This window comes from Mirounga leonina, unplaced genomic scaffold (assembly GCF_011800145.1).
Source record: "Mirounga leonina isolate KUSES-001 unplaced genomic scaffold, KU_Mleo_1.0 Mir_447, whole genome shotgun sequence".
In the NCBI taxonomy this organism is placed as follows: domain Eukaryota; kingdom Metazoa; phylum Chordata; class Mammalia; order Carnivora; family Phocidae; genus Mirounga; species Mirounga leonina.
In genome coordinates, this window is record NW_023270757.1 from 11,265,183 (window position 1) to 11,276,124 (window position 10,942).

Sequence of the window (10,942 nt, forward strand, 5' to 3'; positions counted from 1 at the left end):
TTAGGATAAGATTTCATGATTAATGTTCATGCCCCTACAAAAGCCGTATTATACAGGATTATCTTTACTTTGAAACTTGAACATCAGAATAAAATATGGTTACAAAATATACATTTGCCAGTTTGCACATACAAAAGGTTTTCAAAAACAACCAGCTATCTAATTTGGATCTAAAATGGTGGGGATGAAACACTTTCATATGAAATAACTAAATGATTGAGATCAAATTATGTATCATTATTGCTTATTTAATTTTACTTCTGTAGATAAATTCACAATATGTGTTTGAAAACAATTTGAAAGTCTTTGGTAGTTTTTATGATTGCAATATCAAAATATATTTTTGTTGTTTCAGGTGATGGTGCCTGTCAATTAACTGAATAACTGTGGTAAGTTGGGTTTTCTCTTCTCAAATCTGCATAGAGTGTTTTTCTTTCTGATATTTGTTACCTATGAAACCTATAAGAACATTAACACTTAAACGGATTGAAAGCCAAACATGCCTTGAAGTAGGCTGTATTTTTTTTCCCAGGGACTTAACCTTTCCCTTTTTACTTCTGAACTGAGCCAAGATTGGAAAACAGAAAGTGTACATGTACACCCAGAGTGTAGGAGGGGCACTGTTATCCAAATGTTTTCCATTAAATATGCACCATCTGTTTACCCAGGAATGACCCTGAGAAAACACCCAAATGTTCACAACACCAAAGGCAACAAAATGTCTTTTAAAGAAACACTTTTTAAAAAAGTAATTTAAAGCTATATAGAAGTTTGGTAAGAAGAAGCAGTTGTTTCTTTCTTCTCTCCTCTTATTTCATAGAGGCGTTAATGATCATGGCAATGATATACGCACAAGCTGACTTTCATGTGTTCAGTTTCATAGCTGATTAAATCTGACTTCGCTTTAGTTGAGTCATCATATTGGACAGCAGACATCAAATGACAGTTTTCTATCTTTGTTATGAATGTGCTTGTGGCTGCTTTCGTGGACTTCTATTGGGTGATATTCTATGTGGAGGAATGAAACATTATTAAATGTTTTGGAAAATAATGTTGATGATAATAATGACATATATGTGGCAATAGTGTGCCCTCCAAAGGAAGGAAGGAGGAAAAAGTTGAAGGAGATTTTCTCTCACAATTTGTTAGGCATTTTAGGGTGTTTTTCTTCTTTTTTTTAAATTAAAAGTAGAAATTTAGTTTTCAACCAGATTATGTCAATGAAGGTGTTTGTTTTCACAGATGCTTCACATATTCAAACTCTCAATCAAAATCTCTCAATCATTTAGAAAACTAGCATCTTATTGTTAGTTACTGTGTAAGTAGTTATGAAGAATATTGTATAGGGTTTATGATGATAGTGAAATACCCGACACTTACTGGCATAAATAATTACTTTCTTTCTCTATTATTATTATTATGAGAAGTTAAATCAGACAAATGATTTATATGTCTTAACTTACATAATTGCTTTGGATTATTATGATTGATTATTCATTGAAAACTAAGATGAGTGGGGATAGTTTGTATCAATCTCATTCATTTCTGGAGAAGTTGGTACCCTTTTACATCCTATCTTGGGAAAGCAAACAACATATTTCTGTGCTTTTACAATACTGGGGAACTGATATTTTCATGGACTATATTCTCATTGTCGTATTTATGAGGAGAAGACATTGCATTATTATCTATTTTATTCCTTAAGAGTTTAAGAGTTTAGAGTAGGTAGAGAGAACATGTCATTACTTTGCTCTCTTATTCAACTGTAATAAAGAAAAAGTTCTGAAAAAGTGCATTTGTTTAGCATAGCGTCCTGCCTCTATGCATGGACTAGACTTCTTGGCAAAATGAGAGATGGCCAGAGATGGAAGTATTTAGAGGAGAATAACACAAAATTTGGAGGTACGTGAAAAGTTTATCAAGAGTTTGGATAAGGAAGAGGAATGGATGACTTAGATGTGATTTAGGAAAGGGCAAATGTTGGAGAAAAAAACATTCTGAGTCTTACTGTATATTATATTAATGCTTCTCAAACTTTAATGTGCTCGTGAATCCGCGAGCTATCTTGTTAAAATGCAGACTCTAATTTAGTAGGTCAAGAGCCTGCATTTCTGTCAGCTCCCAGGTGATGTCAAAGCTACAAGTTCAAGGGCCACACTGTGAATAGCAAGATATTATATAAATAACTCATTCACTTCGCCTCCTATTTAAGGAATTTCAAATAATACATTACTTCCCAAGCATTTGACTTGAAATTGATTTTTTGTGCTTTTACTTCACTGTGTAAAGATCAATCTTAAGATTAGAAGAAAAATGCCATGTTTTAGTTAAGTCACATACATAAAACAAAATAAAAACAAAACAGCAAAAACCTGGGTCTTGCTAACTCCTAAGGTCTGCTTTCTCCTCATTAATTAATTATAAGGGTAAACTGTGAGGATCAGAAAAAGTCAATCTGTTTGAGTCAAATAATAAAAGAAAAATAATAATTTTCAAGTGTATGAGATGTAAAATTTTACAGAAAATAAATGTATTTTTGATATTACAATCTATTCAAAGGCAATCATATCAGCACCTTGCAATAGTCAAAATATAAAAAGCAATAGTAGTCACGGGGATTAGAGAGTTTTAACCATAATATAAGTAAACATTATCATTATTGCTATGCTTGAAAACACTTGACTTTTGTCTTCAAAATGTAGTAGGATGTCACTGGTTTTGTATACTGTTCCCATTGACATTATGAATGTTATCTACTTTAATTCAGCTTATTCAGGTTCTGAGGATATTATCAAGAAGGCAGAATAGAAGTCAGACTAGGCTGGGTGGTCAGTAACAGTAAATAATGAAGCTAAGAGGCCCTAGTCCAGTCATGTAAGGAAATCTGAAGGGTTTTCTGGAAGCTGGATTTCCCTAGGAGCCTGAAAAAGGCTATGGAGTAGAAGTTCTAAAATCAATCTGAAGTTTTCTGCTCAAACCTTTCCTCTAAATGAGTGTTTCTTCACCAAATTGCATGTCAGAATCACCTGAGGTGTTAAAAAAAAATAGTTAATACCTGGGACCCACCCAGAACAATTAACTCAGGTTGATAACTCTGGGTGGAGGCCAGTGCTCTAGCTTCCTGGTGAGCCCATGGGCAACTGGAGTTGAGAGCCAGTGCCATATATTAGGGCCTGAAATTTATATTTTTCACAAGTTCTCAAGCTCCATGGACCACACTTTAGGTAGTAAGGGCCTACCAGCCCCCATAAGTTTTTCCACACGTTTCAGGAGGGTCAGTATTACTTGGGAGTAGTTATCATTTTTCAAAGGATGAGGGGAGAGGTGGGGAGAAGCATAAAGGAGAAAAGGGACATCCAAATGGCACATGGTGTGAACCTGGGTAGAATATTCAACTCCCCACATGATTGAATTTGAAGGACAATGGAAAAATTCCTGCATTCTGAAATACCTCATCTCATGAAATAATATGATGCCTGCATTTGCACTATTATAGTTCATTTGATTTTAGTGCTTTTCAAACCTGACTGTGCAAGCATTATTCTGTAAAACAACTGTTACAAATGTAGAGGATCAAGAAAGAGGGTTAGAGTTGGCAAGAATCTGAATTTTAATAACCATCCCATATGATTCTAATCAAGAATGGAGCCTAGAAATTAACATTGTTTAAATGTCCGTACTACCCAAAGCAATCTATAAATTCAGTACAATTCCTATTTAAATGCCAACAGCATTTTTTTGCAGAACTTGAACAAATAATTTTTTATGCAGCCACAGAAGACCCCAAATGGTTAAAGCAATCTTGAGAAAGAACAAAAAAGCTGGTGATATCACAATTCCCGGTTTCAAAATATACTACAAAGCTGGAGTAATCAAAACAGTATGTATGGTGCTGGCACAAAACTAGACACATAGATCAATGGAACAAAATAGAGAGCCCAGAAATAAACCCACACGCACATGGTCAATTAATCTATGACAAAGGAGGTAAGAATATGTAATACACAAAAGACCATCTCTTTAATAAATGGTGCTGGGAAAACTGGACAGCTACATTCAAAATAATAAAACTGGACCACTTTCTTATACCATACACAAAATTAAACTCAAAACGGATTAAAGACTAAATGTGAGACCTGAAACTAAAAATCTTAGAAGAGAACATAGGCATTAATTTCTCTGACACCAGCCTTAGAAACATTTTTCTTGACATGTCTCCTAAGGCAAGGGAAACAAAAGCAAAAGTAAAGTATTGGGACTACATCAAAATGAAAAGCTTTTGCACAATGAAGGAAACCATCAACAAAGCAAAAGGCAACCTACTAAATGGGAGAAGATATTTGCAAATGAGATATCCAATGTAGGGTTAATATCCAAGAGATATAAAAAACTGATACAACTCAACACCAAAATGTAAATAAATAAATAAAAACAATCTGCTTAAAAAGTGGGCAGAGCACCCAAACAACCATTTTTTTCAAAGAAGAAACACAGATGACCAACAGACACATGAAAAGATGCTCAACATCACTAATCATCAGGGAAATGCAAATCAAAACTACAATGAGATATCACCTCATACCTGTCACATGGCTAAAATCAAGAAGACAAAAAATAACAAATGTTGGTGAGGATGTGGAGAAAAAGGAACCCTTGTGCACTGTTGGTGGGAATGTAAATTGGTGCAGTCATTGTGGAAAACATTATGGAGGTTCCTCAAAACGTTGAAAACAAAAATACCTATAATTCAATAATTCCACTACTGGATATTAAGCCAAAGAAAACAAAAACACTAATTTGAAAAGATATATGCACCCCTATATTTATTGCAGCAGCATTTATAATAGCCAAGATATGGAAGCAACCTAAGTGTCCATCAATAGAGATAGGGAAGATGTGATGTATGTGTGTATGTATATGTATATATGCGTGTGTGCATATGTGCACACACACATGCATACATATATGCACTTGAATATTGCAGAGCCAAGAAAAAGGATGACATCTTGTAATTTGGGACAACATAGATGGATCTAGAGAGTATTATGATAATAAATAAGACTGAGAAAGACAAATCCCTTATGATTTTACTCTTATGTGCAATTTAAAAAACAAAACAAATGAATAAACCAACAAAAGCAGAATCAGACCTATAAATACAGAGAAAAAATTTATGGTTGCCAGATGAACGGGAGATGGTGGATGGGCAAAAAAGGTGAAGGGAAGTGAGAGATACTGGTGTGCAGTTATGGAATGAGTAAGTCATGAAAATAAAAGGCACAGCATAGGGAATAGAGTCAATGATATTGTAGCAGCATTGTATGGTGACAAATGGTAACTGCACTGTGTTGAGCATAGCAGAACTATAAAGAATTTGAATCCCTATGTTCTACACCTAAAACTAATGTAAAATTGTGTGTCAACTATACTCATATAAAAAATATATATAGAAAGAATGGAGTTTAGAAGCCATTGTTTTAGACTACACACTACATTTTTCCTGGCCTTCTTTTAATATATATATATATATTCCTCTTCTTTAAAATAACATTTTATATACTGGGGCACCTGGGTGGCTCAGTCGTTAAACGTCTACCTTCGGCGCAGGTCATGATCCCAGGGTCCTGGGATCCAGCCCCGCATCGGGCTCCCTGCTCCGCGGGAAGCCTGCTTCTCCCTCTCCCACTCTCCCTGCTTGTGTTCCCTCACTCGCTGTGTCTCTCTGTCAAATAAATAAATAAAATCTTTAAAAAATATAACATTTTATATATACTATTCCATATATCAATAGAGATCAATATAACAGCAAAATAATAATAATACTTAAATTAAATGGTGCTTACTGTTTTGTCAGGCACCGTTCTGTTTCATATTCTCTAAAACAATCCTAGATAATATGTACTATTGCTATTCTCATTACATATAAGAAAATGAAACAGAAATGTTAAATTGCCTAAACTCACATAGCCAGTAAGTGGTAGAACTGAGATTCAAACTCAGACTTTTTTTTTTTCTTTTAATAATGCATCTTTCTGAAATATTTGGCTCTTGAACCCACACTCTACTCAACTACCAACTGTCATTTGTCCACATAGTTGTCAACAAATGTTTCTGGAGCAGCTTCTATACACTGAGTGCTAAGAATGGAGCAGTAAGCACAGTGAAATGTATACCTTTATGGAGATTACTTTCTTTTTTTTTTTTTTTATGGAGATTACTTTCTTATGGGACACATAGGCTTTTGTTTTTAGAGCAGCCAGAATTTTTAAAAAGAGCTTAGAATTCATGGTAAGAAGACATGAGCTTCAAATATGATCATTCCATTTGCTTTCTGAGTGACCTTAACAAATCTCTTTACCTCTTTAAGTAATCTAATGAAATAATATGAAGGGATATCTAAATGAATCATTTCCATCACTTACATAATCATTGACTATAATGAAAAATGTTTTGTGTGTATGTTTGGCTTAAAAAATGTCTCAGTTGAGAAAGATCGATTTCCCCATGGCAGTAGACAGAAAGAGTATCACGAAAGCACCGGTTATCAGGAAGGTTTTGGGGGCAATAGTAGTGGTGTTGGTACTGGCATTGGTGAAGTAGTGGTGATGATTGTCATAATGGTGGTGATGGTTGAAATGATGAAATTGATGGTAAAAGTGCAAATATGCACTTACTATAGCTTAGGTGTTATGCTAAATTTTTTATATTTATTATTTTATTTAATCCATTTCACAATCCTGTGAAGTAGTACAATTATTGTCCATAATATAGAGCTGGAAAACAAAAGGATTAGAAAGTTTAAACATCTCGCCCAAGTCACATAAGTAATAAATAATGGAGCCATGTATCAATTATCTATTATTGTATAATAAACTTCCCTAAATCTCACTGGTGTAAAATAACCATTTGATATTCCTCATGAATCTGTGAGTTTACTGAAGAGTTATTCTGCTCTACTTGATGTTGGCTGGGGTCATTTATGTGGCTACATTCAACTAGGGGCTTAATGAAGGTCTCAGTTCTGCATGTGGCCTCTCTTTCTACATGAGGGGTTATCCTTCAAAGGCCCTCATAATATTTCTCTCTAGAAGAATAACTTAGACTTGCACATCACATGCAACTCATTTCCAAGGAGTATTCCAAGGGACCAGCCCCACTGCAAGTGCCTCACCTTACAACATACTTGCTAAAGTCCTATTGGTCAAAATAAGTCACATGTTCAAGCCCAGACTCAATATGTAAGAGGAACCAAACAAGGACAAGAATATCTAGAGGAATGGTTCAATCTTCCATACCAAATATGGCTAATTCCAAGAGCCATTGCGCTTTTAATTACTATAGTATATTCCTTCCCTGGAGATACTAAAAGTAAACACTGGAAGAAAACAGACCACATAGTATTGTTTAAAAGACATCATGAGCAGATTTGATTTGGCCTTATTCCATCAACAATGAGCACATCTAAATACTCAAGAGGAAATTTATTATAGAAGATTCAATACTGAGTGGATGTTGAAGTTCAAAGTTCAAGAATTCAGAGGTTTTGAAAGGATCTCTCTATAGCCTAATTACCAAATACAGACAAGGCATAGTTGACAAATTTCTGAATAATGACACATTGGATTTCTATTCTTGCTCTAGTGTAAGATTCCATTTTCATAAGTGCACATCTGAATGCAAGTGAACCACAAGAGGGTCAACAATGATATTGTGTCTACCTAGATTACCAAATTGGATGTCTGTTTAAGCTTCAATATTGACCTCAAAAGCATGCAGAAAGGATACGAAAGACTCAGAAGGCAAAAGGCTCCTGCTGTTACCAATTAACTGTCTAAAATGTAGAGATACCTCTTAATATGAGTTTTTTAATAACTTTGGATTTTGAACAGCCTTGTGTCTCAATGGGCCTGTCAAACTGAGTTAGTTAGAAAACAAATACCATGCTTATCCAGAACTTTGTAAATGTGGTTATCAGTTTTGCCAGGCTGTACCTTACCACCCTCACTTAGGCCAAGGAGAATCTTGATTGTCCAACAAGACCAGGTAATACAGAGTTTTGCCTCACTGCTTTTCAGGCTTTTACTTTTTTTTTTTTATCATTTTTTTTCTCTAGGAGCTCCACAGAGAACATCTGTCTCTAGGACTATAAATTTGGTACTTTTTACCAGCTGTGCATTTTCTCTATTCCTTAAGAGTAGTAGAGATCAAGAGCTTACTCCCGTCATTTAGGGACTAACAATGTGGAAAATTGAGAGAACTCAATATGATCACCACTCAAGAGTTCTCCCTGTGAACCAAAGTCTTCTTTAAACTTCAAAATAACTTCCAAATAAGAAGTCAGAAAGGAACAAAAGTGTTTGTGAGAATATATATATATATATATATATTTCTTTTGCTTTTTCTTGGCACAAAATGGAAGTGTAGTTCCCTCTGTCGTGATGGGAAGAAGGATCCATTTCTCATGTTGTTTCAGGGACTTTTGTTTTAATAGTCAATAAAAACTGAATCCATACTGCTGGAAGAGAAAATGAAAGAGAACTAATGCCCCAATATATCAAATAGGGGTTTCTAAGTTGTACCAACAAAATAATTGGGTGCATGTACAAATGAGGATTCACATGTACACAATTCAAATTTTGCCCATGCAAATGAGATAATTATGCAATCAAATAAGTACCTTTGATTAAAATCATTGTATATGCAAATTCATCACTTGCTGAAGCAGTCATATTTTGGCATGTGCATACATGATTAGTGGTTTCTAATTTAAGGTAATTTTATGGCAGAAATAGTCTTACCTATTGAATCTCATGTCTTACATATTAGCCAAATAATATTTTCTTCAATTTTAAAATTTTCAGTAATCATATTGCCGTCATTTTAAAGCTGAAATTTCTTCTTATATCAATAACATTTTAACATTTCTGAACATTGGATGGATTTAAAAATCAATTAGTTATTTAATGTAGTCTCTTATTTGTCCTTAAAGTAACCCTTAATGGTACATATGACAAAAAAGACATCTTGTTATCAAGATATTTTTATAAATATCATCTTGCAATCAATACTATCTTATTATAAACCTCACTTAGTGCCAAAAAGAATGACAACACACACTTACATTTGCCTATTATATGTCAGGCACCTATCCTTCACAACCAGCCTGTAAGGCAGATTTGCCATATTTTACAGATGAGGAGGCTGAGGCATAGATGACTCTCCCAAGGTCATATAGTAACTGCATAACAAAGCTAGGAAACACGGTGCTTGATAAGACTATGTCTGTGATCCTCCCTAAATGTAGCACTGACTATGCTGCTTGAGTCGTTCCTTTAAGGCAGCTGTGATGGTCTGGGAAGCTGTAATGAGACCTACAGAAATTACCTCCTCTCTTCCTTCTCTCCTTTACCCATCCTCTTGTACCCATGCAAATTCAAAATCTTCCCTCTTGTCTTTTCCCTTACCCTCTTGCTTATGTTTTATCGGTCCTCTGAAGACTCTGGGACAGTGTAAAACTGGTTAGGGAGCCTGGGGAAACTTGGTAGAGAATCTTCTCTTGACTGATAGCGGGCTTCTATCTCAGGGAGCTCAGGGATTTGTTCTCCTATGTCTCTTGATAACTATATAAAAAGCAAAAATCTAAGCATCTGGGTGCCTGGGTGGCTCAGTCTGTTAAGTGTCTGCCTTCGTCTCAGATCATGATCCCAGGAGTCCTGGGATCAAGCCCCATGTCAGGCTCCTTGCTCAGTGGGGAGTCTGCTTCTCCCTCTGTTTGTCACTCCACTCTTGTGTTCTGTCTGACTCTCTCTCTCTCTCAAATAAATAACATCTTAAAAAAAAAAAAAATCTAAGCATCTGTAGTCTAATTCCACTTGATCTTTGCTCAGAACCCCCAATGGCTCCTTAATCTTATTCAGAATGAGCACCAAACTCATACAATGTCTTTCAAGGTTACCCATGATCTGACCTCTTCTCTCAGCTGGTCCCCTACCTCCTTCTCCCTCTGCCACTTGTTCAAACTAATCCTGCTTCCTTGCTCTCCCTGGAATCTGCTAAGCAGTCTCAGGCTTGAGGTCTTTTGAACTTGCTTTCTCTGCTCAGAATACTTTCCCAGTACTACAGCCCGGTGGCTTCCTCTTGGGACCATCAAGTCTCTGCTCAAATGTGATCTTATCACAGTGCTCTTTCACCCATGCATCCACCTCTGCTTCTTTTTATCCCACTTAATCTATCTTCTTTTGCCTCCAGGGCACTTACTCACCATACCTATTATAAATGTGTTTATTTTTCCAGCTTTTCCTACTGTAATCTATAGAAGCTATAAGAAGGCAGTGACTTTGAACGGGATGTTTCCTGCGGTATCCCCAACTTCTGCACAGAGTAAATGCTCAGTAACTAACTAGCAGGAATGAATTAACAAATGAAGGATACAAACAAGTAAATGAATATTCTAGAATTCTTATCAGGATTCTCTGCTCAGCTGTTATTAGAATGATTACATGTTGGTACAACACAAAATTATTTCTTTACAGCATTGACACCCATAAAGATATATTAAAGAGTTTGTCAATGGTTACTAAATATCATTTTACATGAGACAAAAAAAAAGGAGATGGAACCAAAAGTTACTGCAATTAAAGAAAAATTATTGGAAACTGTACTTAAAGTATTATTATTTTAGGGGACTCAATAAAAGCAATTGCTAACCATTATACTTACTATGTATCACCCTATTTTGCTTGTTTTCCATATATTATATAATTTAATCTTCATGAACCTTGTAATGGAAGGTTATTATATCCATTTCATAAGTGAGAAAACAAAGACATAAAATGTTGAAGTTACTTGTCTAAAGTCAGAGAATCCTATGGAATCACATTGCAAACTTTAAAAAGTATATATATATATATATATATATATATATATATATATATATATATAT

General features: G+C 35.0%; 1 protein-coding gene across 1 annotated transcript in view; it reads left to right on the forward strand.

The window, feature by feature from the left end:
* Positions 1–356: 356 nt before the first annotated feature.
* Positions 357–10,942, forward strand: part of PTPRD (protein tyrosine phosphatase receptor type D) — a 1,111,022-nt gene continuing 1,100,436 nt past the window's right edge. The window contains exon 1 of the mRNA XM_034987987.1: positions 357–389. The gene's annotated coding sequence lies outside the window, so the exon portion shown is untranslated. The remainder of the gene's footprint in view (positions 390–10,942) is intronic.